The 18,204-nt window shown below is 36.5% G+C and overlaps 1 protein-coding gene across 1 annotated transcript in view; it reads right to left on the bottom strand.

Moving 5' to 3' along the window:
- LOC127966502 (reticulon-4 receptor-like 1) overlaps nucleotides 1-18,204 on the bottom strand; it is a 100,657-nt gene that overhangs the window by 24,653 nt on the left and 57,800 nt on the right. The window lies entirely within an intron of this gene.

The raw sequence follows: 18,204 nt of genomic DNA, 5'->3' as shown, positions 1-18,204 counted from the left end.
TTGATTCATTCACTTTTTATTTTCCCTTCACTGTTATCTCTCTCGTTTCCTCTCACTGCATCTGTTTCTCCACTCAGTGTGAAATTGATCAATTTTGCCTCAGTGAGACTCCTCTCCTCAATTAACAGTAATTGCATGTTTCTGAGCCCATATGATAGTGTTTGTGTGTTTGTGTGAGTGTGTAGATGTTTATATGAGTTGGTTTTAATTTAAAATAAATGAACTGTTAGCGCATCCTCAAATTCCATTCCCACCCCCCTTTCTGGAAGCTAGTAATTGCGTGTATTTCACTGCTGGTTTAGCTATTTGACAGTAAGTCTGTGCGTGTCTGTGTGTGTGTGGCTCCATCCATGTCCCCTTAGAATGTGTGTGTGTGTGTATGCATAAAACATAAGCGTGTGTAAGTGTGTGTTTGCATGAAAATATTTTCAGCCGCTGTCATTGTAGTTGACAAGGAAACAAGACAGAGGAAAGACAGGAAGTGAGCAAAGCAATGACAGCGCTTGAGCTGATTTTAATGGCCTGCGCGCTGTCTGACTGAAGATTATATCAATGACAGAGCCAAATGACAGAAGAGAGAAAGAGAGAAGGAACACAAGAACAAAAGTGAGAGAGTGGGAGAGATGGACAAAGAGAGAGAGAGAATGGGACTTAGAAGATTATGGAAGAAAAAGACAGTAATGGCGGGAAAATGGATGATCATCTATCAGGCTGAAAATGTTACACGTTAAATATAACGTTAACGTTAAATATAGCAGGTTAAATATAAAGTATTTAAAGCAGGTATATCTTACTGGTTACTGTATATTTAACATATATTTAGAGTAAAGTTAAATTGAATAGATATATCAGTCATACAGTTCTCCGGAACGTGCGGCACATGACAAGTAAGACGCACCGACACAGAAACAAGAATGAGATGCATTCTAACAGAACTGTGGCATTAAACTCAGTAAGTGAGGGCTTGTTTACAATATTGCACATATATAGGCTGTTCAGATGACTAGTTAAAGTGCAACTAAATACCTTATATCTGCAGATGTTGTACGTCTTTGCGCATGTGTGTGAAATGTGGTGCTGACGTGAAATACCGGGGCAATTTGATAGCCGAATTATAACTATTAATTATTAAAAGTTATTATTGTTATTTAATACATTAATAGGAGGACCAATCTAATATCGTCTTGACTATCGCAAAGACATCTGATATTGTCGATATCATCTTTCAGCAAGAACCTACTTTCAAACCCACATGATTCTTCTTCTGTGAAACACAAGAGAAATTTTCCTCATCGCTCTGTTCAATGTAATTAAAGAGAATGATGATGAGGCAGTTGAACTCCAAAATTACAAAACAAGCACTAACAATATATCAGCAGTGTTTTTTTTTTTTTTTTCAATCTATTTATAACAATATATTGAATAGAGTGGCCAGCATATTCCTCAAAATTTCTTTTTTTTTTTGTTCTTTTTTTTTTTTTGTTCCATGACATATGAAAGTCATACAGGTTTGAAACTGCATGAGAACAGATTTGGAGAAATTTAGCATTATATTACTTGCTCACCAGTGGATCATCTGCAATGAATGGGTGCCGTCAGAATGAGTCCAAACAGCTGATAAAAATATTACAATCAGAAACATCACAGAAAGGAACAAATCCATTTTTTTTTCAGCTAAAATACGAGTCATTTATCCATAATATTACTTTCAATTATTCTGGATTATGTCTAGAAACAACAGTTTAAAGATTAAAAACCTGGACTGGTGTCATGTGAATTATTTGTGTATTTTTGTGAGGTTTGTTTGGACTCTAATTCTCACGGCACCCTTTCACTGCAAAGGATCCATTAGTGAGCAAGTGATGTACAGTAATGCTAAATTTCTCCATATCTGTTCTGATGAAGAAAAAACATGTCTACATCTTGGATGGCCTGAGGGTACACTTTCAGCAAATGTTCATTTCTGCTTGAACTATTTCCTTTAAGACAAACTTAAAAAAAACATCAACTGAAAGACAGAAAGTAGGAAACATTGATGAATTTACAGAGAAAGATGCAGAACTTATTTCACTCATATTTATGGCTACGGACTGCATAATTAAACAAAGCTAGAACAAGTTCAAGTACACCACAGAATCCACTGTACCGCATCCAAAGCTGGCAAGTGCTGTTCCGCAGGACTCGGATCCCAACAACTCTGCTGTATTCCCAGCGTCCTCGAACCTCTGTGCTAATTAAGACTATTACAGAGCCGCCGCAGCTCCTTCACCAATCACGCTCGACTGCGCAGACATGACACTGATGTGTTCTGAATGACATTATTGAATTAACTGTCTGAAGATTTTGCAGCATCCAACATACCAAAATGACTTTGGAGATGGAAAAACATGCCAGAAATGGGAATCTGCTCACTAATGAGGACAGAGACAGACAGGACAGACGGTACGGGTTAGCGCACGCTTTGGAGCAAGTGATGAGAAAGTTGTAGGATCATCACAGTAGTTTTGGCTAAGCCTCTGTGACACTGTAGACAGTCTATGGTTATGAAACCATATCCAAACCCGGTTCCAACATTTGATGTTAACTCAAACAAGCGAACTTAAAATGAACCGCTTCTATTGTAAGTCAGTACTGTCAGAAACTGAAAAGTTCCCTTACTTAGCAGGTACTCGAAAAACACTGGCTTTCAAAAACGTCACTTTTGATAACTAGTGCATACTGGCATGATATGACGTTTAGCAGTACTGTATGTTGCATAGTACAGAATATAATTATTCAACTATGCTAGACTTTTTCCACTGTTTTTTTTAAATCTCTTAAAAGCACTTATTCTACACATCAGAAAGTTTTACACAAGTTAAATCTTGGATTAGGTTTCTAAAGCTGAAATGGTAGAGCTTGGCGCTAGCAACAGCGGGGTCATAGAATTGATTGTGAGGAGAATACACATACTGATAGAACCTACACCTTGACTGCACTTTAGCAAATATCTTTAAGTATAGTTCACCCAAAAATGACAATGTACTCAGCCTAAAAAAAACAACACAAACTCTACATCTACAAATTGGATGGCCTGAGGGTCAGTACATTGTTGAACCTATTGGCTACGTCCCACTTCAACAGTTGTTCCATTAAATGTTAATGAGCTCCAATCTTATTTGCTATATGTAACAGTAAATATCATTTCCTTTGTACAGTTGAACTAGCTAGGAATGTGTAGAATTAAAGAAACAGTACTTTATGTCCTGCTCAAGATATGATTCTCTTTGATAAAAATCATTTTACACCTCTCCACTGCAAACTACGAGGTGCTGATCCTCCCAAACCATTAGCTCTGAGAACACTTTTACAAGCAGCTTTTAAACATGAATGTCCCTCTCTCACCATGATCCATATTTTACATTGTGCTCACAGTCCAATTACAAAATATCTGAAATAGGCCGTCCTGGATCTGTCATTTAACAGCTTACACACTATCACAACTCTCTCTCTCTCTCTCTCTCTCTTTCTCTCTCTCACACACACACACACACAAACACTCTCTCGCTCACTCTCTCCTCACAACACCATCAGGGAGTCAGGAGGAAGCAAGACAGAAATGAATGATGGACTGATGTTAGGATTGAAGCATTCAGATGTCAGTTTTTCACCGTTTCAAAAAGGACATGATGGCAGACGTTTGGGTGGCGGGGCTTTCAAGCCATTCTGACTGACAGCCCTGTCTGTCCATCCATATATTCATACTTCATACATGTCTATGCGTGTGATGTTCCTTTTTTAATTGAACAAAATTAAGTTTCCCGAACGAACCGGAGGGGAGTTTTTTCGTTACACAGAGTAGCGTTTGAGGGTTTGACATTAATCTGCTGTGATGTAGCGTGGAATGATGCAGAGAGACAGGCCCTGAGAGAGCACCGCGATTAATAAAATAGCTAACGCAATGTTATCACGCAAATTATGGCCTTGGGAAGATGCTCCTTATCTCTTAACATTCATATACCAGGTACAAAATTAGCTTTTTGCCCTGAATAGAAATTATTTCAAGAGAATGGTTATTTCTAACTTGCTATGAAACTGTATTAGGTGTTATTTTAATTTTGTTTCCGTTTCGATGCAAATATTTACCTGTATTTACATTTACATACCTGACACATTATTATAGAGATAGAAATAAGTAGATGAGTAGACACACACACATAAATATATACACACGTTTTATTTATATATTTATTTATTTATAATTGCAATCTCCACAAAATTATAAAGCATTAGCTCCTTCCGACTCAATTATGTTATACATTTAAATTGACAATTTGTAATGATGGTTTGATGTTTTAGTTGACTAGGTAAAATTTCAACGCTTTAAAGCATCTTAACGTTAAATATTTATGATGAAGTTAATAATTAATCATTTATTTTATTTATGAACCTTATAAATAATGAAACATGAGAAGTAAACAGCAGTATCACTTTATAAAGCTTTATAAAAAAAACACAGCAAAAGGTATGTTGATAGGATTTTGTCACCAAGATGGCAGCCTGGTGGTGATACAGTAATATAAAAAGTGTATGTTATATTATTAAAAGCTTGAGAGTCATTTATCCAGACATCTTCACTCTAGACAGCTAGTTGTTTTTATTATCTAAGAACTCTTCAGATGTATTTTATTTCCTAGAGTATCTCTATACTGATGAAGCACTTGTGATAGTGATGAAAGATGCACTCAATTTCAATGTGTCTATGTTCCTGATAAAATTTTAATTTCCTTCCTAAAGCTGTAGCCTTCATTATCAAACCATTTGTCATTGCCGTTTCTCATTGACTTGATGTCTCACTCCCTCACACAGTCTATTTTTATCTTCTCATCCTTTCTCTCTTCGTACAGTTTCTTATTGGCCCCTATGCTATCTTTTTCCACTTTACTTCTCACACGTCTTTCATTTTTGCTCTCAACTTACTCTCTCACACACACACGGCCTCTCGCTGGTGAGGTAAAAACCAGCACATATTATGACGAGCCTGCCTCTATTAGACCCTAAAAACCCTTATTAATAATAATTCAGTTGTCATAGACAGATTAGAGGCGAGGCGAGCTCTCATCCAGGTCACCATCTCAGACCTCAGCGATCAAACAAAACCTCTCTGCTGTAGACAGACAGGTGAGAGACTGTGAGAGCGAGCCAGCGAACGCAGGGAACCTCAGACCTGAGATCAGATTAGCATGGCAGGATAAGGAACCGGCTCTTCTTTTCAGAGGCTAAATCGCTCCCCCCAATCCCCCGGGGGCTGCAGGCTTTCTCGATAAGTGCTTGACGACACGAGGAAGGCAAATGTTGCTGTTTGTGTGGGAGGACGATATCAAACTACTGATGCATGGTTTACTCTTGTTCCTCCTCTCTCTGTATCTCTCAGGCACCCAGTGTTGCCAGCACAGTTTTAACACATCATAGATGCTGCTCCAAAGCCACACCGCCGGTGTATGGGACACCCCCGCCCCCAGGGGTCACCTTGTGCTATGCCAAGCCAAATCAGCCCATTTAGAGTTATTTTACTCTGCACAGATGCCAGCACAAGTGATCAATGTAATGTATAGTATGTTTGTGAAATTGTTATGGGTGTTTATTAAGTTGTTTGGTAGTTTAGATTGGTATTTATTGGTAGTTGATAGGGTGTCACTATATGGTTGCTAAAGTTTATTGAAGATATATATATATTTTTTTTTAATTTTTAGGTAGTTGCTAAAATCTTGGCCATATGTTTGCGAAAGTGCTCTGGGTGTTGATTGATTGCGTGTTGTTAGGTGGTTACTACATTTTTCTTTGTGGTTGCTAGGTTGTTGCTAAGGTTAATCAGGAGTTCTGAATATTTAGCATGTAAATTAATCATGTTACTAAGTTCAAGTTTCTGTGATTTTCTGGTTAATAGTTCTGGCTCATATTTTTCCTTCAATGTGTTTTTTTTTTATGTGTTTTTTTTTAACCATTTTATCACCCACCAGGTGAAAATTGTGGGTCCTGTCATTTAGAAAAACGACAGCACATCTCTCTTCCACAAGCCACACAATTAAAGCTATCATTCATGTCTGTAGCACAACATGCTAACAGCTAGTGTTTTTCTTTTTTTCTTTTTTTTTTTTTTGAGTGTACATTTTGGCTCCCTATCCCCTCCAAAAGTCTTCCATTTTTTCTTTCTAAAGTGTCTAGATATGAAGCATATGGTCATCCATCAGTGCTTCAAGGGGACCTTCAGATATAAGATAATAAAGCTCAGAGGTTTAGAAGAGAAGAAAGATTTATAACATCCTCTGTAAGAGTGCCTCAAACAGCTGTAGATGTCAGCAGGTAAAGTCTGTGTGTTGTACATCTCTACAAAAAAGCTAATGTTGTCACCACAGCACTGTGATGCACACTTTGAATACTCATACAATATTTACATTATGCAGACATAATTTTCTTCATCAGGTTTGTTTGTATTGTTTTGCAATAACACTAAACACCCTTTAAACATGCTGCATTTACCTAACAAGTAAAATTGCATGCTTTAATTACCCTCATTGGCAAAGTATTTTCCTTGTTTTAATTATGAACTTTCAGATTATTAACTTTCAGAACTGATTAAAGAACTTCTCAGGCTAGGAATAAATGTCTTTAATATATGATCTCCAGAAACATTTGTAACTATTTGTAGAATTTTTGCCAAATTTTTCATCATGAAATTGCAGTGATTAGTAATTGTAGTAGAGTATGATTTACCCTTGGCCGGTGTTAACACCTCTCTCTCTCTCTCTCTCTGTCGCTGTCTCTCTTTCCTCTCACAATGACCATCTCTTTAGGACAGAGGAACAGGTGACATATACTCCAGGTTGGCAGCTGCTGTTGGGCACACACTGACAGCAGTCGTAATGGGCATTTCAAGGTGGCATTATCACTGCTAGCTTGCCAGCTTAAAAAAGGTTGAAAGAAAAGAGAAGAAATGGGAAGAAAACGATGTGTTTACTTATGACATGTCTCTCAGACATCATGGACTTTTCTGTGCTGACTGTGTTTAACTAGTGGCCTGTAGTACACACAGCCAGCTGCTGTAATCTGATTCTTAACAGAAAGGTAAAAAAAAAGATCAAACTCTTTCTCTATCTGTCTCCGTCTCTGAGTTTTGTGTTTCCTTCTCCATTTCTCATCTTTATCACTTTAGTCTGCAGCGTTTGAAGAGTTGCAGTTTAACTAAACAAATAGTGAGAAGAGTACATTCATGTTTGCCGGAGCTGCAAGAAAATTGCATGAATTCTCTCAGGACTGCTGAATTTTACATTCATGTTCTTAGCAGATGCTATTGTGTTTACAGACTAGATGGAAAGTGTGAACACCAAACTTGATTGAATAAACAGTATACTGACTTTTTGTAATGGCTACAGCGTTATATCTTTAAATTGTTTTCATTTGAGGGCACAGATTGATATGTGCGATTAATTTGATTAATTAGTCAGTATTACTTCCATGCAGTTCATTAAAATTTTGATCTGACTGACAACCTTATGTAATTTTACCAGCTGTAGTAAGGTAATATTCAGGTGTTTTTTAACAGCCACATATGTAAAGTGCTGAGAATAACTTTGATGTTCACTGTTGGTTTTGTGTGTTTGGGTAAACTCCTCAGGGAAGACGGCGCTATTTACTCGAGACAAATCTCAAGATGTTTGTCTCACTGTTTGACGTTCTAATTTCAGTAGAATTCGTTGCTTCCCTTCAGTTTTTCAAATTATTTTGCTCAGTGCCCTGATATTTGCTTGATATTTATTTGCCATCAAACACAAACAGATATTTATTTGCCAACCCATTTATTTTTATATTTGTCTGCCTCAATTCTCACATTTATTTTTGTGTAGGTAATGCATATTACACTTTTTGTTTAGCTATTGCAAGCTAGGTAGATTACTTACATACTTAGTCTGTTACAGATTACATGATGTAAACTGTTGATAGTAAATAGTGTGTCAGAATAAAGTGTGCATTTTTTGTTTTGCACTTCAGCTTAATTTTCACATCAAGTACATTAACTGTGCAAACTCATCTTAATTATATCCTTGCAACTGGAAATTGTGCTGTGATGAATCTGAAGGGAAAAGCGGAGCTTTGGCTAATTTTCAAAAACCTATTTGCATGTCATTTTCAGATAATCATCTTGTTTTGCTCGCTATTGAAGCAGGATGGGCGTCGCTGCTGTAGGTGTGCTGACATCAGAAGCGCTGCTGGATACGGCTTTTGTTCTGGAACGTGTTCTGGCTTGTGATATAATCATGCCTGAACTGTATCTGGGGAAATGGAGGTAAGATAGCATCTCAGAACTTCCTGCCGCAGATCTGCGGATCTGCCGTGCTCATACATAATGAACCAGCAGGTGGAGAAACACAGCCACTCTCCACACCGGCCCACACCGGTGGATAGAGCAAAGTCACTCCCCACTGAGATATAAATGTGCAAAAGGAAAGAGGGAGAGAATTGGTGATGGACAACAGGATGAATAAGAAGCAATAAAAAACAGTGTCTCCTTTGATGCATGTTCTCTGCGGGACACTGGCTTTTCAGATTTCTCCTTTTTAATTACTTGGCAGCTCTGTGGTTTAAAATAGGAACAGTAGAACAAAAGAAATCGGTAATTATTAAGGGTTAAAACATCCAAAACACCTTGAAGACACCAACTGTAATGTGCAATCCTGTAGAAGCCTTCCATGCTGAGTGGTGCATGTAGATTAAATACCATGAAAACTCCATATCCATGTTTGATTAGTAACCCTGAAGGATATTTTATAAACACTCTTAAACATTAAGCTCTGCATATATAGAGTAACACTGTGAAATTGTTATGAATCAGTTTAGGTGAACAATTTTCATGATGCTCCATGCATTATTTGTTTAGTTAGGAATCTTATTTGCGTGACATTTTCTACAAACTGAAGATATTGACGCATCTTGTTCGTGAGGATCTGCTGTCTGACTGAATAAAAGGTCTCTTGTCGATCATTCAGTCTGGCATGTGAGTCAATCTTCACAACAATGAAAGAATGGGGTGGATGGAATTGCATCCACAGTAAGTTTTCGAAGGAATCAACTCAGTGAATGATTCAATGACTCACAAATAAACTTTTTTAATCAATAGACTCAAAAGATGCACAAATCATTGTCATGAAGTTCCATGAGCGGATTCATCTTTTTCTTTCACTGATGCATCTCTTTTGCAGTGTGTCAGTTTCCTGCCTTCAACAAAGTAAACATACTGATGCATCTCATTCGTGAATGAGAATCTACTGACTGAGGAATGAAAGGGTGTTTGTCAATCATTCAGTCTGGCATGTGAGTCAATCTTCTTCACAACAATCGAAAAAAGGGTGGAAGAAGTATAGTATGTGTTTTTGAAGGAATCAACTCTGAACTGAAAAAAAAATGCACTGGGATGAATCAAAATCTTGATATATTCAGTGCCTTGTGTGTGTTACTATATATATATATATATGTATATGTGTGTGTATGCATGTGTGTGTGTGTGTGTATATATGTATATACACACACATACCATGGTACTTAGTACACTATTTACAGTATGTATCATGATACTGTATGTCCATTGCACTTCAAAAAGTACCATTTTGATGTATGAAAACATGGTAAAAAATACAAGAGACCCAATATCAAGCGACCCATATAATGCACTTAAAGCTCTGTCTGGGAGCTCAAGATGTCTAATGCTTTGCTTTCCGCAATACGCATGCTAGTCCAAATTTAAGAAATGTAATTACATGTAGTTCTGTAACTGGCTCTTAACTGCAATCTAGTGTCTTGCTCAAAATGCTTTTATTTGAAAAACAGATGTAAGATTTTAGCTTCATGGAGTTTGTGAGCGTGAATGAAGGTCACACTGACTCATAATGTTGAAGGCTGTTGTGTCTTCAGGGTTTAATGGTTGGTTAGCGTGTGCAAATGTGCAGGAGCGATCATATGAGCATGGGTGTACATACTAAATGTGTGTTTGGATATTAATAGCTCTCTCCACCTTGTGTTGGCTCTCCCCTAGGCCCGTGATGTGCTTTTCATGTTATTAACTGTTAAGAGTGTCTGCGGTGTCTCTCGGCCTCACCAGCTAATGAAGATGGATGGCACAGGCAAGATATTTTTAAATATCACTGAATGTGTCATCCTACAGGTATAAATGCTAAACATATGGAGAACCTCAAGGGTCCAAATTGAACACCTGCAGGAGGGAGTTGGGAAATCTGATTGTTTGTGCATAATATGTGGTGCAATGCATGTTTCGAGTGTTATTTATTTAGATTTGATTAGATTTCGGTCTTTTGTTCTCTCAAATAATACAATTTAGTCAATAATAAGTCATGAACTGAGATATCCAAATTTCCTGTTTTGACATATAAGAGGTCATTGTATATAAAAACATGCTGTATATGTTTTTATGCAACAACTTATAGAAGTCAACCTGCTAAAACAACTCCTTTTGGAATTAGCCTATAAAATATGATAGAAAATAGACAATTACTTCTAAATTATGTTTTTTGACATAAACGTCTTCTACCTAAGTGCTCATTGAGATGAAAATGAAAGTATTCTCATTTAACACTTCTCTCACTTAGTAAGACTGACCTCACACAGTGGTCTTGAACAAAGATTAGAAATTGGCCATGTTTGCTCTAAAATTGTGCAGAAAGAAAATTCATAAGATTCTAAAGGAAACAATGGCTCTCTGTAAACTTGTTCACACCATGTCTGAAGAGTTTTTTTTTTAACTGCCTAATAGAACAGGTTATTGTTCTTAGAAGACTTTATAAGGTTTGCAGTTAAGTTTCTTTTAAAGGAGTTATATAATGGGATTTAAGTTTTTCCTTTCTCTTTGGAGTGTCACAATATGTGGAAATATTCGCGTAATGCCACCCAAATGTTTACGCAAAGAAAGAAGGTGAGGTTTCAGTAACAACAGTCAGTGCTGAAGCAGTCATGTCAGGGAGATGCTGTGTGTATCTAGACGAAAGCAAAAGCACTTTATTTGGCCTTCTGAAAGTAGATGCATTTAGGAATCTTTAAGATTACTTACAACAGAACAGCAATGCATTTTATGGACGACCGTTTCGTGAACCTAGGAGAGGAAGTAATTATGACTTTGCTATGACAATTTGGTGCTTATGAATCAGATACTGTAAGTATGTTTTGTTATTAGTTTAAGTATTTGCTATTGAATGTTCAAATGTGGAGTTTTGCGCATCGTGTGTGTGTGTGTGTGTGTGTGAGAGAGAGAGAGAGAGAGAGAGAGAGAGAGAGAGACAATCTGGAATAGTCAGTCAGTTGGCCAATCAGAGCAGACTGCGCTTGTCGGAAGGAGGGACTTTGTAGAAAACAACGAGTTTGAGAGAGCCGGGGGCATAGAGGACCTAAAATAATTAATATTTAATATTAATAGTTAATAGTATTTGAAAAATAATGTTTTTTGAACATTAAAGCATGTTAACATATTCTGTTACACCAAAAAAGCATCATATGAGCCCTTTAAATATCAGTATTGTCTCAGATTTTTCTCATACATTTAGATGTCTAGGTGAAACAACTTGTTTGTGACATCTCTTTCCTATAGGTGTTCAGATGCCAAACAGTATTTTGTTGTGAAATATTGTTTTGTGAATATTCATTCGTATATGTCATTTAGTTTTATCGGGCCAGGTGTGAGCAAGCCTTAAGAACTGCAAGCCTGAAACCAACACTAGCAATCACAAACAGGCCCTTCACACCGATTTGACACATCTGTTTGTTGATGCTGTGCTCAGGTCTTTTGTTGCACTTTTGTCTCAGACACGAAGAGGCCAGAAGTGAGGATTCATTGCCACATCACCACCTGTCCACATGCATGATGTGTCACTTCCCCTGAGGCTCTGTCATACGACCAGTGTTCAGGTCACCAACATTGTTCAGCTCTCCTTAAAGGGATAGTTCACCCAAAAATGAAAATTCTTTCATTAATTACTAACCCCAAGCCTGCAAGACCTGCATGCATCTTTGGAAAACAAATCAAGATATTTTTGATGAATTGCAAGGACTCCTAGACCCTGCATTGTTGAATAAAGTCATTATTTATGTTTTCTTTGCGGATAAAAAGTATTCTCATGGCTTCGTTGAATTTCAGTTGATCCACTGATGTCACATGGATTGTTTTACCCATGTCCTTGCTATGTTTCTGGACCCGGGAACATTTCAGTTGTGCTGCTGTCTATGGGAGGTCAGAAAGCTCTCGGATTTCATCAAAAATATTTTATTTGGGTTCCGAAGATGAAAGAAGGTCTTATGGGTTTATGAGGGAGGGTAATTAATGACAGACTTTTCATTTTTACGTGAATTATCCCTTTAAGACACAAGCCATGAGTCCATATACATCAGTGTGCAGACATAAACAAACATAAATAATATAATTTTGTCTTGGTGTTATTTTACTTAAAATATATTCTTAATTTGCTGAATTAAAGATCTGACCTGAAATCTAAATGAAATTAATCATGGAGATAACATTATACAGTAGTTTTATTTTAATTTAAAACATTGAATTACAGTTACAAATGGAGCAATTTAATTTAAAATAGATTTATATGAACTTAAAATCATTTTATCTTATTTAAATGCAAATTTAAATTGGAAATGTTTTAAAATTAGGAAATGTAACTAAATTAAATAAATTATGGACATAACGTTATGGTGTTATTTCCATTTAAAATTAATTTAAATCAGGAGATTTAACTATAAATTATGGAGATAAAACGTATGGTTTTGATTTTAATATACAATTATTTTATCTTACTTTAATGCAAATTCAAAATTTAAATTATTTGAAAAATCTTTAAATTTAGCTAAATGGAGTAAATGATGGAAACATAGTTAAATGATTGTTTTTAAGTTGTAAAAATTATTTGATAAATAGGCCTAATATACTAGTGACTAATAATAAATAAACATATATAGAAAGAGAAAGGAAAGAAGATCGTACATTAGTGTTTTTTTTATATTATAGGTAAAGTCTCAAATGTATATCTCTTTGTCTCTTCGTCCCTGTCTGTCTCTCCTTCTGTCTTGTTCTTTGTCTTCTTCTCGCTTCTCCTCTGCTCTGTTGTAACGGTTCTGAGTTCCATATAGCCCTCTGAAGGCTTGTTCTGGAAGCGCTGTGGGAGGTATGTCTGCTACCATTATCCACATTGTCACGGCCCCCACAGCCCGCTTTCAATATTCAAGCGCACAGGGAACAGGGATAGGCAGCAGCCTGATAGGATTGTTTCCGGAGTCTATATGCCAGGCCGAGAGATTTCTGCCACTTGCTAGTGTGTATGTGATTGTGTGTGTCACAGATCAAGACTTTCACTAAAACCCAACTTTATGGGATTTTGCACTGTGCTGTGTGGTTGTGGGTAAGATACATTGGCAGAGTGTTTGTGAGTCTCGCAGTTTTTGTTTTTTAAATCACACACACTCACAGATAAAGCATTGACTCCATATGAGAGTTCAGTGAAGTGATACACGTGTAACTGAATTTCAATTCTAACTTTAACATCTGTGGCATTTCTACACTAAGTTACTATCTAAGTAACTAATATATACCCTTTGAGGGTAAATGAGGATAAGCAACAAATGTGTACCATTAAGGTTACTTAATGTTTTATTCAACTACTGTTTATTTTGTTTTAGCCATATGGCTTAGAACAATCTAAACCTAGAAGGAGTTACTGCCCCAGTGCACCCCAAATTAAAGGCATTATTTCTGATTTTATCATTTATCAGAATTTATTTTAATTTATTTAATTTTTATTTTGCAGCAGGCCAATTACTCTATGAGCATAGTTTTGTAGTTTTTTTCTTTTTCTTCTTTTCTCTTTTTTAACCCGGGGGGAAAATGAAGAGATGTTTCCAAAAGATTGGAGTATTTTTAGAACGGAAAGCATGGCAAGCTGTTATGTGATTATTTAATTATTTTGCACCTGCACAACTTTGCAGGTAAAATAAGTTAATTCAGTCTGATGGGATTGTTTTCCCCCACTGGGAGGATTGTTTTCTGTTCTGCAGAATCATGTTGATGATACAACACTCGAGGACATACACTCAATACCTGGAGAAACTTCTGCAGCTTTTCGGTGGAACAAAGTGATTTTTTTTTACATTTCCTTTATCTCGTTTATTATATACTTATTTATTCATTTCCTGGCCATATCGCAAACTCTCAGATGCTGTTCACTGTAGACATAAGCACTTTTATTCACAAATAAACTAAACTTCGGCTTACCTGTGGTGAGTTTATTTTTCTTTTCATCTATTCAAAATGCTTCTTTGTGGGTATAATAATTACCCATTTAATTCTAAGAACAAACTTTCCATCTAGATATCAGTAACAAAATCAATATCTGTGATATTATCCTTTCTAAGATTTGGTATCGGATCGAAAAGAAAATAAGTAGTATCTCCAACCCCCTAGTGATTCAACCTTTATTCAGTTATTTAAGGTCAGCTGACATCATTTGCTTTTTGTTCTGTGAGAATATCTCAGGTGTTTTGTCTCTTGTTAGCAGTGTGCACTATGTAGGTTTATACCCACGATGCTCAGTTCATACAAGTGTTCCTTCTCTAAGGAAGCATCCCAGTCTCCTTCTTGTTTGCGTCACTCATGTGCTGTCCCCTCTGGTGAAGTGCACACTAGTCCCTGGTCCCTTCTTCCTGCTCGTTCATGCATGCTCATAGCGGGCTGTCAGTGTCCTATTAGTCAAACACTGTCATCATCACAGTTTATTAGCATGTGAAAGGTCACCATTATGTCGGCTGCTAATTGCTGCGGCGCCAAACAGGCGATTGATCGACAGATGAGCTGAAACGTGACAAGATGCCATGATTCACGAAGATCTAGATATCGATACATACTTGACCCCGTCTGCACATAAATAAAGCCAAACGATCTGTCGTACATCCTTATCAGCGGATCCAGTCGTATCAAGAGAGCCGGGCAACATTGAGATTTATATAGGTCTTAAAATAGCCCTTTAAGATGACAGCGATGATAGATCCGCACGCAAGATAAGCATGTGACTTCATGTTGATCGATGGCAGGGAAATAAAGTGTAATCATAACGGAGAACGCAGACAGGAGCTGTGTGTGGTACATTGTGTCTGAGCCCCTATCCATTGAGAACGCTGGGGCTGATAGCATTTGCTCTGTTTACATTTATAATATCTCTATATTTCAATCCCTCCTGACAGGTTTTTTGTTTAAACTTTGCTGGCATCATGGCATATTGCTGGATAAGCACCAACTGTCTCACTCTGCTCTCTTGGTAAATATCATTTCAGACATATTTGTCAAACTTAAACTCCCTCACTGCCTCTTCTTTCCATTTTTCTACATTTTGAGTATCTTTAAAAACAGCCAAATTTATTCACTTGTTGTTGTGTATCCATGTTTTTAGTTGTATATGCTAAGACAAAGATACATATTAATACTAATAAAGGTAATGTCTAGTATAGATACCAAATCTCACTATTCAGTTATTCACTTGCTTATTAGCATGACTATTATTAACATATTGGCTGTTTATAAGTGCTTATAACGCACATATTCTACATCCCTAATCCTACCCAATACCTAAACTTCACAGCTACCTTACTAACTATTAATGAGCAGCAAACTAGGAGTTAACCAAGGCAAAATTCGTAGTTAATGGATTTGTGGTCACACTTTATTTTTATTTTTGTTACTTTTGCCTAAGTAAACTCCTTATTTGCTGCTCATTAATAGTTTGTAAGGTAATTATTTTGTTTAGGCATTGGGTGAGATAAGAGTTTACATTTGTAATTTTAATCTGCTAAATAACAATGTATAACCATTATATATTAATAGATCTTGTTGTGATTTTTCTGATTAAAAAATCTGTGATTAACAGTTTGCTCCAAGCTGTACAATCTGGCAAAAATTATTATATTACTATTTATGCCTATTTTAATATCTTCACAGGAAGTCCTTAAAGCTTCTCTTTTGCTGGCAACAGCTGGTTTATTATCACTTCTCATTACAAGTTGCATGTTATGAGCAATCCAGAGATGTGTTTGTTTGGAGCAGCATTTAACTGTGAGATACTGAAAACATCATGATCAGGAGCTGCTTGCATGTAAAATAACACAGTGCCACTGCTTCACTATGAAACATGCAGCATCTATATTTAAATAAATCACATCCTTTATAATGAAAAAAAATTAACAAGTTGTTTGGTTTTTGAATAATTGTGCAGCCCTAGTGAACTTTTTTTCACATTGCTCCTGGTTAAGAAAGGAGGAATCTTGATGGAGCTACATGCTAATAAATACCATTAGGGGCACCTTAGAAACCACAAAGCAATGCCCTGCAACCACCCACAACACTCTGTCGTCATGCCAGTGAGTTTTGCATGCACATACAGTAGCACTTGTTTTCTTCATATTTTCTTCAGAAAATATAAAAATCCTTTTTGTGTGTGTATTTTCTCAGCAGTGGTTGACAAGCGGTAATCAGCCTCACTATTTGAGTCCCTGCAGGGGGGTTTTGTTGGTATTTGCATCAGGCAGTTAATGAAATGATCAACGAGAGAACAAAGAAACAAATAAATCAAAAGCCTAACAGAAAAAAGGGCTCCAATGAGGCCTAAAAAAGTTGGGCTTTGTGCTATTGATGGCCAGATGTTATAGATTATCAGGTTTTTGCTGGGCTCTGGTCGATGTCATGCGCGGCATCTAATATCCTCCTATTTTCTTCCAATGCCACATTTAAGAATCACACCCGAAGGATTAAAGCCTTTGCTGAAGGCTTCCCGCTGACCATGGGACATAATGTCATCTCATTCCTGACTTGTTCCCAGGGGGTTTACACTGTCATCTGCACTGAATCAGGCCGTTTTAGCTGGGCTTTGCCACTTTTTCCATTTCCAACTGGGTCAGTGTAGCCGCAAAGACTGAACGCTTGATCGGTCTAACTAATTATGGCTTAATTAGGGAGCTTGTTCTAAACCAAGGACTTCACAATAACATGCCAATGAGAGCACCTCAAGACAAGTGTTTAATCGGGGAGGCATGACTTCACAACGACAAAACACAGCACTGATTTTTTCACCATCAGACATGTTCATTATCTGTATTGACAACATTTTTTCACCACAATGCTGATTTACTGATATTGTGCAAGTGATACATACTGAAAAACAGAAGCCTAAACCAGCCGAAGGAGGTTTGCTGGTCTTTGCTGTCCAACAAGCTGTTTCGGTGGTTCTAGACGGGTTTTGGACAGTTGTCATGCTGGACACCAAATCAAGACCAAATGAATCGGGTTAAACCATCTAAACTTTAAGCTGCTAAAACACTTTATATCTAAAACTCTAGGTCTAAAACACTAAAACAGACAGAAAGTTGAATTTCATAGAAAATGCTTAATAGTCACATTTTAGTCATTGGAGTCTTTCATAGTTTTAGTCTAATTTTAGTCGACGAAAAGTCAGTGCATTTTTGTCAACATTTAGTCCTTACTTTTAATCATTGCTTTTAGTCATTTCTTTCAGTCAAGCTGCAGTTACCAACATTTATTTTGGTAGATATCTTCAAACAAAAATAGTCATGAATTCTTCTCTCTTTAGACCAAAACAAATACGCTTATGAGAAATTTGAATCAAGGATTGAATTTGGAAAAACATGAATAAATGATGACAATTTTCATTTTTGAGTGAACTTTCTCTTTAACAGTAGTGAAAAGGTAGTGACTTATAAAAATTATAGTTGTTCGTATAAAATATATTTAATATATATAATTTATAATTTTTGAAAAAGAAACCGAAAAAGACAATAAGACAAATACGAAAGATACAAATTAAACTCGTTTTTCAGATACAGTAGGTTTACTTAAAATAGTTATTTTACATCTTTTGTTAGGTAACATTAATGACACTGATAAGTATTTAATTAGGAATGTTGTTCCTTAGTTTCTACCCACCTGTTCAAGTTCACTTAATCCATAACTGTATTTATATGAGAGGCAGACATTTGGATTTTACAGTTTATTTCTTGAGCAACAAATGAAGACTGGAGTAAGGATGCTGAAAATACACCTTTGCCATCACAGGAATAAATTACATTTTAATATATTCAAAAAGGAAAATTAAATGAAATTGT

This window comes from Carassius gibelio, chromosome B10, assembly GCF_023724105.1.
Source record: "Carassius gibelio isolate Cgi1373 ecotype wild population from Czech Republic chromosome B10, carGib1.2-hapl.c, whole genome shotgun sequence".
Taxonomy (NCBI): domain Eukaryota; kingdom Metazoa; phylum Chordata; class Actinopteri; order Cypriniformes; family Cyprinidae; genus Carassius; species Carassius gibelio.
Note: the sequence above shows the minus strand (reverse complement) of the source record. Positions and strands in the feature narration are given on the sequence as shown.